At 51.2% G+C, this 14,141-nt stretch overlaps 1 non-coding gene across 1 annotated transcript; it reads left to right on the top strand.

Annotated features, from left to right (window-relative positions):
- Positions 1–2,446: 2,446 nt before the first annotated feature.
- On the top strand, positions 2,447–2,551 carry LOC118145915 (U6 spliceosomal RNA). Its single transcript, XR_004731399.1, has one exon. It is a non-coding gene; the product is annotated as a U6 spliceosomal RNA (small nuclear RNA).
- The last annotated feature ends 11,590 nt before the right edge of the window (positions 2,552–14,141 follow it).

Genomic DNA, 14,141 nt, shown 5'->3' with positions numbered 1-14,141 from the left:
CACATACACATACACACATACACACACATACACATACACATACACATACACACACATACACATACACACACATACACATACACACATACACATACACACATACACATACACACATACACACATACACACACATACACACATACACACGTACACATACACACATACACACACATACACACACACATACACACACACATACACATACACATACACACATACACACATACACACATACACGCATACACACACATACACACACATACACACATACACACGTACACATACACACATACACACACATACACACATACACATACACAAACACACACATACACACACACATACACACACATACACACACACATACACACATACACACACATACACACACACACACACATAAAACTAAATAAAATAAACTAAAATAAATCTCCAGACCCGAAGAGTAAGGACTAACAGGGCCAGGAGGTGAACGCTTTGCGAATGTCTAACTGTAAGCGCTGCCCTCACTCTCACCCCCAGGCCCCTGGCCTGTGGATCCTGGTTTGGGGGTGAAGCACCAGTCACTGGGAACCAGGACCGTATGCTGTAGGACCTCCCTGCAGTCTTCCGGCGGCATCTCCCGGATGAGCTCCTAAATAATCCCGAATGGTCCTGAGAAGCCAGATCACCATCCCGCAGGGGCGGCTTCTCTGGAGGGACAGGGTACGTGGACACCCTAGTAAATCCCATGGCGTGTCCCCACTGTCCTTCAGCTGTAAAGACAATGCCGTGGCTAGAAACAGCAGCGGGTGCGGGAGCAGGCGGTAGGCTGGGAAGGAGAGCGCTGGTGCTGGCAGAAGCAGTGCCAGGGGAGGGGAGGAGGGTCCAGATCAAGAAGGGTCAAGTGCAGTCATCTTCCCCCTCATCTCATAGCCACGCGGTGCAGGGATGAAGACAGGGCAGTCAGCGGGGAGGGGAACAGGCTGGTTGAAGAACACAGCTGAAGACGTGGTCTGAATGTTTGCACGTTTGTTGAAGGTTCCAAGTCCCAGTGGAACACCAAGTTAGGCTGAGGCCCTAAGTAGGTGACAAGAGAGAAGGAATGTCAAGGCCGTTCTAGCCTCCATAGTGGGGGTGTGCCCCCCCCATGAAGTGGGAGTAGCACCAGTGAGGGGGCATCAAGCATCAGCACCATATCCTGTGGGACTTCACTGCAGTCTTGTGCTGGCATCTCCCAGCTGTGCTCCTAGATGATCCTGTCCCCCTCTGCACTAAATGTCCTGCCTTCGTCCCTGAGAAAAGCCAGACCCCCTTCACGAAGGAAGGCACCCAAAGCCAGTCAGCCCATGGCCAGGTGGCTCGGTGGTCTCCCATGAGATGTGGTGCCCTTCTGCAGGGCAGGACATCACACGATGCTGACCAGGCATCGGCTGCAGGGATGATTGGAAGAGCTTGGTAAGCTGAGTCCCTGTGGCTGGGCCACGGCGGCTCCCCTTTTCCAGATGTCTGCCTCAAGGCAGCACCATCTCCCTTGGGGCAGAGGCTGCCTGTCTGCTACAGGTTCCAAGAACCTTACTAGAGTCCAGTACCCAGTGAGCTTGACGGTAGAGAATGCCCAGCCTGTCCAGCTACAGGACTCAGCAGACAAGCAACACCCAGATCAGACTACATCTGATGCCCATGGACGGACACGAGGCCCAGGGGAAGCCAAGTGCTGTATCGCCAAGCAAGAAAAGGTCCCGACCGCAAACGGCAAACCCTGCTCCCCTCAGTGGTCGCAGGGGCCTCCGCCATGGATTGTATCAGGCTCCGAGGGCGCCTCGGTCAGCCAACACCCCAAGAGGACCTTTGGGTCCCTGGGCCACAACAATCGAGTGAGTGTCTCAGCCCACACAATAACAGGACCACATGGGCATTGTCACTGGCTGTGCCTCCTGCAGAAAGCAGGCCACCCACTGGGGCTCCTGGACACAGGGAAAGCACATACCCAAATGTGGGCTGTGTTTCCTCCAAAGAGTGCTGTGCGCCGACGACCCAGGGTGCAGGACCAGTCCTTCACCACCACGGAGTAGGCATGCCCGGCTTTGTTGGACCCCGGGGAGAACTTCAGGAGAAAGCAGGAGTCTGTTTTCGCAGGGTTTCCTTCTCACCCTGCCACACATGGTTTTGGTTAAAGCAACCTACAACTTCCTCCCCTCCAGGTCACATCAGCTCAGTGTCCTGTGGGCTGGGGAGATAATCAGGGCCAACATGGGCTAAACAATGGCTGAGATCTAGGGCATTCGTGTAATCCCGAGGCAGGTTCATGCTGCCGTCCCTCCCAGGTGAGAGCAAACCAAACCACCCTTGTGGCTTTCTACATGTTGGGATAGACGGAAAAACAACAAAAGCAGGTGTTCGCTGGCCAGACACTGTTCGTCAGCACAAAGACCTGCACTGATTTGCTCCGATTAAGAATATCTGGTGCTCCCTTCAGCAGCACATAACTAAAATTGGAGCCACACGGAGAAGGTTAGCACGGCCCCTGCACAAGGATGACACACAGATTCTGGATGTGTTCCATATTTTTTGAGCATACCTCAAAATTATAAGAGCCATATACGACAAACCCACAACCAATATCATACTGAATGGTCAAAAGCTGGAAGCATTCCCCTTGAAAACCAGCACAAGACAAGGAAGCCCTCTCACGACTCCTGTTAACGTAGTTTTGGAAGTTGTGGCCAGGGCAATCAGACAAGAGAAAGAAAGAAAGTGTATTCAGATAGGAAGGGAGGAAGTCAAACTATCTTTGTCTACAGACAACATGATCCTATATCTAGAAAACCCCATCGTCTCAGCCCAAAAGCTTCTACTTTTTTTTTTGAGACAGAGTTTCGCTCTTGTTACCCAGGCTGGAGTGCAATGGCGCGATCTCGGCTCACCACAACCTCCGCCTCCTGGGTTCAGGCAATTCTCCTGCCTCAGCCTCCCGAGTAGCTGAGATTACAGGCACGCGCCACCATGCCCAGCTAATTGTTTGTATTTTTAGTAGAGACGGGGTTTCACCATGTGGACCAGGATGGTCTCGATCTCTTGACCTCGTGAGCCGCCGCGCCTCGGCCTCCCAAAGTGCTGGGATTACAGGTGTGAGCCACCGGGCCCGGCCCCAAAAGCTTCTTAAGCTGCTAAGCAACATCACCAAAGTCTCAGAATACAAAACCGATGTGTAAAAACCGCTGGGGTTCCTGTACACCGACAGGCAAGCCGAGGGGACTCCCATCTGCAATTGCCACAAAAAGAATAAAACACTTAAGAATACAGGCAACGGCTCACGCCTGTAATCCCAGCACTTTGGGAGGCCGAGGTGGGTGGATCACGAGGCCAGGAGATCGAGACCATCCTGGTCCACATGGTGAAACCCCGTCTCTACTAAAAATACAAAAAAATTAGCTGGGCATGGTGGCGCGTGCCTGTAATCCCAGCTACTCAGGAGGCTGAGGCAGGAGAATTGCCTGAACCCAGGAGGCGGAGGTTGCGGTGAGCCGAGATCGCGCCATTGCACTCCAGCCTGGGTAACAAGAGCGAAACTCCGTCTCAAAAAAAAAAAAAAAAAAAAAGAATACAGGTAACAAGGGAAGTGAAGGACCTCTTCAAGGAGAACTACAAACCACTGCTCAAAGAAATCAGAAAGGACACAAACAAATGGAAAAACATTCCATGTTCGTGGATAGGAAGAATCAATATCATGAAAATGGCCTCACTGCCCAAAGCAATTTACAGATTCAGTGCTTTTCCCATTACACTACCATTGACATTCTTCACATAGTTAGAAAAAAACTATTTTAAAATTCATATGGAATCAGAAAAGCCTGAACCTCCTAGGCAATCCTAAGCAAAAAAGAGCAAAACTGGAGGCATCACGCTACCCGACTTCAACTATACTACAGGGATACGATAATCAAAACACCGTGGCGCTGGTACAAAAACAGACACATAGACCAATCGAACAGAATAAAGAACACAGAAATAAAACTGCACACGTAACAACCATTTCATCTTTGACAAACCTGACAAAAATAAGCAATGGGGAAAGGGTTCCCTATTTAATGAGTGGTGCTGGGAGAACTGGCTAGCCATATGCAGAAAGCTGAAACTGGACCTCTTCCTTACACCATATACAAAAATCAACTCAAGATGAATTACAGATGTAAGTGTAAAACCCAAAGCTTTAAAAACCGTAGAGAAAAACCTAGGCAATACCATTCAAGACATAGGCACAGGCAAAGATTTCACCACGAAGATGCCGAAAGCAATTGCGGCAAAAGCAAAATGTGACAAATGGGATCTAATTAAAGGAAAGAGCTTCCGCACAGCAGAAGGAACTATCGACAGAGTAAACAGACGACCTACAGAATGGGAGAGAAATTTTGCAACCTGTGCATCTGACACAGGTCTAATATCCAGTGTCCATAAGGAGCATAAACAAATGTACAGGAAAAAACCAAACAACTTCATTAAAAAAGTGGGCAAAGGACATGAACAGACACTTTTATTTTTTTTGAGATGGGGTTTCACCAAGTTGGCCAGGATGATCTCGATCTCTTGATCTTGTGATCCGCCTACCTTGGCCTCCCAAAGTACTGGGATTACAGGTGTGAACCACCACGCCTGACCGAGCAGACACTTCTCAAAAGACGACATATGTGAGACCAACATATAAAAAAAGCTCAACATCACTAATCATTAGAGAAATGGAAATCAAAACCACAATGAGATACTATCCCACACCAGTCAGAATGGCCATTATTAAAAAGACAAAAAAATAACAGATGCTGGGGAGGCGGTGGAGGAGAAGGAACTCTTTCACACTGCTGGTGGGAGTGTCAATTAGTTCAGCCATGGTGGAAGACAGTGTGAGAATCCCTCAGAGACCTAGAGGCAGGAACGTCCTTCTACCCAGCAATCCCATTGCTAGGCATATACTCAAAGGAATAGAAATTGTTCTGTCATAAAGACACATGCATACGTATGCTCACTGCAGCATGATTCACAATAGCCGAGACATGGAATCAACCTAAATGTTCATCAAAGGTAGACTGGATAAAGAAAATGTGGTACATACGCACCATGGAGTACTATGCAGCCATACAAAGGAATAAGGTCAGGTCCTTTGCAGGGATGTGGCTGGAGCTGGAGGCCATTATCCTCAGCAAACTAACGCAGGAACAGAAAACCAAATACCGCATGTTCTCACTTACAAGTGGGAGCTAGATGATGAGAACACAGGGACACATGGGGTGAACCACAGACACACAGTGTGGCCTGTTGTTGGGTTGGGGGGTGAGAAGAGGGAGGAGGGAGAGCATCAGGAAGAACAGCTAATGAATGGGTGCTGGGCTTAATACCTGGGCTATGGGACGATCTGTGCAGCAAACCACCGTGGCACGTGTTTCCCTGTGTAACAAACCTGTACATCCCGCCCATGCACCCCTGAACTTAAAAGTTGGAAATTTGAAAAAGAAGAATATCTGAAGCTAGGGCTGCAGTTATGTTACTACCTGATGTCAGGACCCCTCGGAGTGGGCAGTGGCTCCCGGGTTGAAGAACTCTGCTTTGATGGCGTGCACAACCAGAGGAGGAATTGCTGAATCCCTGCGTATGTGCCCGTCCATATCCACTGAACGTCACAAGGCAACCCAGCAACCCGAAGCCCTGGCAGTCCCCAGGGGGCTTGCCATGGCTGGGCCTGGGTCATCTCAAGAATGCTGTATAATGACCATCGTACAGCAAATGGCCTTTCCAGCTTACTTACCTTTTGTCACTCGGCATAATTCCCTCGAGGTCTGCCCACACTGGAGCATGTATCAATAGTTCATTTTTATGGGCTGATGCGGTGGCTCACACCTGTAATCCCAGCACTTTGGGAGGCCAAGGCGGGTGGATCATGAGGTCAAGAGATCAAGACCATCCTGGCCAACATGATGAAACCCTGTCCCTACTAAAAATACAAAAGGTATCTGGGCATGGTGGCGCATGCCTGTAGTCCCAGCTACTCAGGAGGCTGAGGTAGGAGAATCGCTGGAACTTCAGAGGCGAAGGTTGCAGGGAGCCAAGATCAAGCCACTGCACTCCAGCCTGGGTGACAGAGTGAGACTTCATCTCAAATATAAATAAATAAAAATAAAATAAACCAGACAAGAAGGTCATTATTTTTTAGAGCTGCATAGTAGTCCATGGGTGGACCTCAGTGTGTTCAACCACTTGCTTTTTAAGGGACCCTTGTTTCCAGTTTGGGGCTATTATAAGTAAAGCCACTGTGAATAGCCACGTGCAGTTGTTGTGAGTGAACATGAATTCTTATTTATTTATTTTTTTTTTTTGAGACGGAGTTTCGCTCTTGTGACCCAGGCTGGAGTGCAATGGCGCGATCTCGGCTCACCGCAACCTCCGCCTCCTGGGTTCAGGCAATTCTCCTGCCTCAGCCTCCTGAGTAGCTGGGATTACAGGCACGCACCACCATGCCCAGCTAATTTTTTGTATTTTTAGTAGAGACGGGGTTTCACCATGTTGACCAGGATGGTCTGGATCTCTTGACCTCGTGATCCACCCGCCTCGGCCTTCCAAAGTGCTGGGATTACAGGCGTGAGCCACCGTGCCCGGCCAAATTCTTCTTTCTTTTGGAGGGAACTCCAACAGTGCGACTGCTGGGCCGTGTGGCCGCTGCATGCTGAGATTTATAACCGACTGGGGCTTTAAGCAGCGTTCTCTCTCCGACATTTTAACCACCTGCTGGATCCACGCAGAGGCCCCTTTCCCTTTCCTGACATGTTTCTGTTTTGTCTGAGTCGTGAGGCTTTGCTAACTTTATCCATCTTTCCGAGGAAGCTTTGGCTCCTGGACCTCTCCATGACCACCCCTCCCCCGATCTCATCAATGCCCACTCTGATCTTTATTATTTCCTTCCACCTGTATTACTGGGGCGATCCCATCGTGTCTAATCTAGCGTTTTCACTGGGGCGCTCGGCTCATTCACTTCCAGCCTCTGTCTAACACACCTGCCGAGTCCGCGCACGTCCTCCCAACTCGGCTTCACCATATCCCACCAGCTTTTAACACAGCTCTTTCAGTGTCGCTCACCTCTAAGTACTTTTAACTTTTCGTCACAACTTCCTCTTTGGCCTATTAGCTGCTTATTTTTGAAACAGGGTCTCACTCTGTCGCCCAGGTGTCAGAGACATCACCCAGGTGTCAGAGACATCACCCAGGTGTCAGAGACATCACCCAGGTGTCAGAGACAGAATGCTTGTTCTTAGGTCCTGCAAGGAAAAACTAGGATTCAGACACAGAGTCATCTCAGCAACGCAAGTTTACGTTCTTCAGGAAGGGTGCTCCCATCAGCCATCTTGCCCCGAGAGTACAATGAACCAAGGAAAGGCAGGCGTACTTATTCCTCATGCGCTGGGGTCTCACTGCTGTGTCTGATCGCCACTGGTTGGAGCCGGACATCACAGTCTAAAACTGAACCTGATTGGCTAAAAGCTCAAAACTTTTCTAAATAGGTAAAGGCAATGGAGAACAAAGGAATGAGAGGAAGTCCACATAAGGAAGGGGACAGGCTGCGAGCCGGGACACGCCTGTGGGCACGTCCAGCACAGGGATCTTAATTAAAGTACAAGGACATCGTGTGTACTACGTGCTGTGCGCGTGTCTGACAACAGCAGAGGATAGGGTTTAACAGAGTTATTTGTGAAAAGCAAGAAGGCTTTGAAGAAAGTCTTTAAAGCAAACTATTATTTCTAAGATTTCTTATTATTCTTCTTTAAAAGAAGGGACACTTTGAGGAGGAATGTTTTGCTTTCTACACCAGGCTGAAGTGCGGTGGTGTGATCAAGGCTCTCTGCGGGCTTGACTTCCTGGGCTCAAGTGATCCTCCCACCTCAGCCTCCCAAGTAGCTGGGACCACACGTGCGCATCACAACATCCGGCTATCTTTTTTTTTTTTTTTGTAGAGACAGTGTTTTCTTGTGTTGCCCAGGCTGGTCCCAAACTTTTGGTCTCAAACAATCCTCCTGCATCAGCCTCCCAAAGTGCTGAGATTACAGGCATAAGTCACCACGCCCTGCCCCTTGGTTGTTTAGAATAAATATTCCAAGCCACCTTGTCATCAGGGACCTCTGACTTACTCCAGCAGGGTGAGACACTGTGGCCTGAAGGATTCTAAGCCATGTTGTTGGTTGAAACCCTCGAGGCCTGGTGTTGAGGAGGGGCCTGAGGGGCACCCGGTGGAGGGTGCCTGTGCCCAGGTTACACTCTCACCAGGAGCCTGGCCCAGCTCTCTGTCCTCGGCCTGAACTGATCGCGTGACAATGACAACCTGCCGTTGGGGTCATCTGGGTGCACTCACCCCAGCAGGCCTGGACCCGGCCCTGAGCACCGGACCCAGGCCCTGGTGCTATGTAAAGAGGCACACTCCTGCCTGCTGTCCTTATCTGGCCCTGACGCTGCCCTTCTAGTCCTGACTGTGGAGGCCACAGGTTTCCCAGGGCATTCTCCTGGCTCTTCCCCCACGCTCCCCACAGGAAGGTCCAACAAAGTCGCCAGAGGCCGTAGCCAGCCCCATCCTAGGAGCCCTGCGCCCATCCTCCTGTGGCCATGGGGCTGAGTGCGTTGGTGGCTCGGGGCGTCCGCTCTGAGGGAGCCCCACGTAGATGGGCATGCAGGCTCTGAGGAAGCCCGACGCCCTCCTTCCTCTGCTGGGGCCACCTTGTCATTGTTCCCTGAGCTGCACATAGATGTTGCATGTGCTCTCCTGTGTATATGGCACATTTCACAGCCTTTCAAATGTAAGCCTACGCAGGCCCAGCCGTCCCCGCCACCAGCCTCCTCTGCTCTGAGCTTCTGCGTCCTGGTCTCAAGCTCTGGGAGGTCCTGGTCCCCGAAGGTGTGGTGCAGCCACTGAGCTGGCTGCAAGCCCAGGCTTCTCCCAGGGCTGACTCCCCCTACTCAGTGGCCCAGTAAAGTCTGGTCTCACCTCTCATTTAAGGAAACTGAGGCACAGCCATCAGGAGGAAAGAGGGCTGACTGTGTGGGCGTCTCACTGTGATGTGGGCAGCAGTGGGTGCCTGATCTACGGCAGACCTTCCCACTGGGGGCTCTTGGCAGTGTCCTGTGCCCATGGACCCTGCTGTCCTCCCGACCTCCCCCAGAGGGTGTCTGGCAGTCTCTCCAGACCATGCCAGGGTGACCATAAGGACAAGCCACCCGTTAGGTCTCAGATCCAGGCAGGGGGGTTCAGCTACTCAGGCACAGAAGCACTGAGGTGGGCATGAGCCATTTCAGCCTCTCAGCCACAGGGAACAGGGGACAATCATAGCAAGTGGGCCTCCCAGGCCCTGGGTCCCTGCTGGGCCTCGGGAGGTAGATGCCAGGCAGCAGCTCCTGCACACCCGGCCTGAGTGTCTGGAAATAAGGCCCCAACACGGGGGCTCTGGGGCCCATCTTCGCAGCACAGCTGGAGATGCCTACCTCACCTTCGCACAAGGCTCCCTCCTGGACACCTCCAGGCAGCTGTGACAATGGCAGGAAATGCCATTGTTGTCCGGCCCCTTTCTCCCAGGAGGAAACTCACAAGCAGAGAACTGGTGTGTTCCTTGGCAGGTCCAGAGGCTCTAGGAACTCGAGAGAGCTGCGCAAACCCCTTCTCACCTCAAACCGGGTGCAGTAAGGGAACCCTGTGCCACTTTGGGGTTTCACCTACCCTGCGCTGGGGCTGGTTCACCTCCAGGCTGCAGCATCGAAACTCCTGAACAGCAGAGGAGGAAGTGGGAGGGTCCAGGAAAAATTAGGGGGCTGCTAAAGAGCAGCCTTTAGGCTGTTGAGAAAGAGAGGCCAGGAAGCGCCAGCCGCCACCCCATCCTGCCTCAGCCTGAGCTGGAGGCTCCAGCAAAGCTCCTCAGTGGCCTGGCCTCGGGGGGGGGGCCTCCTCAGAGCCCCCTGCATGGGTGGGTCCCACCAGCTTTCCCACGGAATGACTGGGCCAGATCCTACACGTGCCATAGCCAGGAGCACCAGCTCGAGGGCCCACAGGCAGCCCCTCACCCATCTGCTTAGTCGTGCCCTCATGTACCCAACAGACAAAAATCCACAGAGGCTGGTTGGGCACAGGAGGGTGGAGGGAGCAGCTCTAAGCCAGCATCACAGGCTGGTGGGGAAGGAAGAGGAAGGCCAGGCAATGCGGCACCCAGAGGAGGGAAGGAAGGGCAGGAGTGGAGCCATGGGGGGCTGGAGGGGCCCCCCAGTGCAATTCCAAACTGAGATCCAAAACGCAAGGAGGAAGTGTGTGCATGCATGTGTGCCTGGGAGTGTGTGTGTGTGCATGTGTGTGCCTGGGAGTGTGTGTGTGCATGGATGTGCCTGGGAGTGTGTGCATGTGTGTGTGCCTGGGAGTGTGTGTGCATGTGTGTGTGCCTGGGAGTGTGTGTGCATGCATGTGTGCCCAGGAGGGTGTGTGCATGTGTGTGCCTGGAAGTGTGTGTGCATGCGTGTGTGCACCTGGGAGTGTGTGTGCATATGTGTGCCTGAGTGTGTGTACATATGTGTGTGTGCTTGGGAGTGTGTGTGCATGTGTGTGTGCACCTGGGAGTGTGTGTGCATGCATGTGTGCCTGGGAATGTATGTGCATGTGTGTATGCCCAGGAGGATGTGTGCACATGTGTGTGTCCAGGAGTGTGTGTACATGCATGTGTGCCTGGGAGTGTGAGTGCATGTGTGTGTGTCCATATATGTGTGTGCACACACGTGTGTGTTGAGCAAGAGGGAACCTTCTAAGCAGAGGAGACTGAATGCCCAGTGTCCTGCAGGTGAGGGCCACAGTGTGGGGAGCCCCGAAGCCTGCAGGTTCAGGTTGCTGATGTCACCCAGCTCAGAGATGCAGGCCCCAGGGCCAGGGGCCAGGGAACAGGCTGGGGCCTGCTGTGCAGGGACAGGGCCGGATGGTGCAAGGCAGGGCATGGGCCCACCTCCTCTTCCCAGGTGTGCTCCTGCATGATTGACCCAGGTAGAAAGGCAGGTGGCACACAGCGTATCTCAGCCCAGCCTGCCCCCAGCCCTTCATTCCCTCACCACGGTAACCCCAGACGCCACTCATCCCCTCCAGCACACTCACCACACCAGCCTGTGACTCAAGGGGCCTAGCATTGTGTGATCCTTCATCTATGTGTCAACAAGGGGCCCAGCGTCGTGTGATGCTTAATCTATAGGTCAACATGACCGGGCGACGGGGCGCCCTGACTAAACGTTGTTTCTGGGTGGGAAAGTGAGGTGTTTCCCATTGAGACTGGCCCCTGAGACCCTGGGCTCCATGCAGAAGACACCGCTCCCAGTGTGGGGGCCTCATCCAGGGCACTCAGGACCTGAAGACAACAAACGTGGGCAAAGGAGGAGTTTCCTTCCCTTTCTGGCCTCACCGTTGGGCTGGGACATCAGTGTTCTCCTGCTCTCTGTCTGGAAGTCACACAGTCAGTGCTCCTGGTTTTCAGGCTTCCAAAGTCAGGCAGAACTATACACCACTGGCTCCCCTGGATCAGCTTGCAGAGGGCAGATTGTGGGACTTTTCAGCCTTCACAGGAGCCAGTTCTTCATTTTACACACACGCACACACACGCACACACACACACGCACACACACGCACACACACGCACACACACACAATCTGTGTGTTATATATATGTATGTATGTATGTATGTATGCATAATGTCAACCCTTGGTATCTACAGGGGATTGATTCCCCAGGACCCAGCTCCAAGGATCCCCAAATCCATGGAGGCCTGAGCCCGGATGTGACTGGCATAGTATTTGCATAGAACCTATGCCTATCCTCCCACATAGTTTAAATCATCTCCAGATTAGGAATCATACCTCATACAGTGTAAATGCTGTGTAAATAGCTGTTATTCTATGTTGCTTTTTATTTGCATTTTATTATTTTTTATTTTTTCAACTATTTTCAATCCTCGGTTGAATTTGCAGATGCGGAACCCGTGAATATGGAGGGGCCCTTCTACAGCACAGGTGGGGACTTTAAGTGTCCACTTAGATGGGGATTTTCTTCCACTTCTGCCACCCCTGAGACAACAAGACCAACACCTCCTCTTCCTCCTCCTCCTCAGCCTAATCGACGTGAAGATAACGAGGATGAAGACCTTCATGATAACCCACTTTTACTTAATGGAGAGTGTATTGGTCCACGTTCATGCTGCTGTTGGAGAGATACCCAAGGCTGGGCAATTTACAAAAGAAAGAGGCTGAACTGGACTTACAGTTCCACGTGGCTGGGGAAGCCTCAGAATCATGGTGGAAGGCAAGGAGGAGCAAGGCATGTTTTTCATGGATGGCAGCAGACAAACACAGGCAGGGTGTGCAGGGAAATCCCTCTTTTTAAAACCATTCCATCTTGTGAGACTTACTGACCATCAGAACAGCACTGGAAAGACTCACCCCCTGAGTCAATCATCTTCCACCGAGTCCCTCCAACAACACATGGCAATTCAAGTTGAGATTTGGGTAGAAACACAGCCAAACCATATCAAAGAGTAAACGTATTTTCTCTTCCTTATGATTTTCTTTCTTTTTTTTTTTTTTGAGATGGAATTTGTTACCCAATGGAGTGCAATGGTGAGATCTCGGCTCACCACAATCTCCACCTCCTGGGTTCAGGCAATTCTCCTGCCTCAGCCTCCCGAGTAACTGGGATTACAGGCACGCGCCACCATGCCCAGCTAATTTTTTGTATTTTTAGTAGAGACGGGGTTTCACCATGTTGACCAGGATGGTCTCGATCTCTTGACCTTGTGATCCACCCGCCTCAGCCTCTCGATTTTCTTAATTATATTTTCTTTTCTCTGGCTTGCTTTGTAAGAATACAGTGCGTAATACATGTACAAAATCTGTGTTAATTGACTCTTTCCATTATCAGTAACACTTCCAGTCAACAGTAGGCTACTAGGAACGTCTGGGGGAGTCAAAAGTTGTACATACACTCTCAACTGCATAGGGGTCAGCACCCCGAATCTGGAAAACCTAGACTAGTACAGATTTTGGTGGTTCTGGCAAAACAGAAAGTTAAGGATGAGTTTTCTGGATTGGTTTCAGGGGCTCTTGAATTAGTGCTCCCCTAGTCTATTAGTCTATTAGTGATCCCTAGTCTATTAGTCTATTAGATTCCAGGTGTGAGCCAGGGTGGGTGATATTTGGGAGGCTGAGGTGGGCAGATCAGGAGGTCTGGAGTTTGAGACCATTCCTAGCCAACATGGTAGAGAAACCCCATCTCTACTAAAAATACGAAAATTAGCTGGGTGTGCTGGCGTGTGCCTGTAGTCTCAGCTACTCGGGAGGCTGAGGCAGGAGAATCTCTGGAACCTGGGAGGCAGAGTTTGCAGTGAGCCAAGATTGCACCACTGCACTCCAGCCTGGCAACAGAGCCAGTCTCCGCCTCCACCAAAAAAAAAAAAAAAAAAGGTTTGGAAAAGGCATGAATGACTCCATTTCAAGCGGTAAAGAGTGCTGATGGACCACGAGGTAAGCTGCGTCAGAAATACACGAAACACTTGCACTGGATACTTCATTCAGCCACTTTTAAGAAGCAAAGAGCTAAGTAACCCTGTATATAACGTTTTGAAATGTTTTTTGAAAATTAAAAAATGTAATGTTAGTTCATTGCTCTTAATGTCACTGCACAGAAGTGATTCAAGGAAAGAAGGTGCTCAAGGGTTAAAATTCCCATCCCAAGGGCGTGGTGGCTCACGCCTGTAATCCCAGCACTTTGGGAGGCCGAGGCGGGTGGATCACAAGGTCAAGAGATCGAGACCATCCTGGTCAACATGGTGAAACCCCGTCTCTACTAAAAATACAAAAATTAGCTGGGCATGGTGGCGCGTGCCTGTAATCCCAGCTACTCGGGAGGCTGAGGCAGGAGAATTGCCCGAGCCCAGGAGGTGGAGGTTGCAGTGAGCCGAGATCGCGCCATTGCACTCCAGCCTGGGTAACGAGCGAAACTCCGTCTCAAAAAAAAAAAAAAAATTCCCAGCCCAAGCACACCACACACCACATAGATGACTTAAGAGCTTCTGAGTATGTTCCAAGGGACAGCCTCATCTCCTGCAGCCAAGGCCAACGTCAC

Source organism: Callithrix jacchus, chromosome 10 (assembly GCF_049354715.1).
Source record: "Callithrix jacchus isolate 240 chromosome 10, calJac240_pri, whole genome shotgun sequence".
Classification (NCBI taxonomy): Eukaryota; Metazoa; Chordata; class Mammalia; order Primates; family Cebidae; genus Callithrix; species Callithrix jacchus.
The sequence above is the reverse complement of the archived record's forward strand: the minus strand, read 5'-3'. Positions and strand labels throughout refer to the sequence as shown.